The sequence below is a fragment of the Podarcis gaigeae genome (assembly GCF_964106915.1).
Source record: "Podarcis gaigeae genome assembly, chromosome: 1".
Classification (NCBI taxonomy): Eukaryota; Metazoa; Chordata; class Lepidosauria; order Squamata; family Lacertidae; genus Podarcis; species Podarcis gaigeae.
Genome location: NC_139678.1, coordinates 3,243,541 through 3,243,744, shown reverse-complemented (window position 1 = coordinate 3,243,744; position 204 = coordinate 3,243,541).

Here is a 204-nt window from a genome sequence, read left to right as displayed (position 1 = left end):
GCCATTTTGCCGGGGTCGTTCCTATAGCAACGGCGGCCTCCGCCATTTTGCCGGGGTCGTTACTATAGCAACGATGGCCTCTGCCATCCCCCGCCGCCATTTTGCCGGCCTCCGTCTCCACGGCGACGGGCCTCGCCGCCGCCATCGTTTCTATAGCGACGGCGGCCTCGGCCATTTTGCCGGCCCCCGTCTCCATAGCGACGG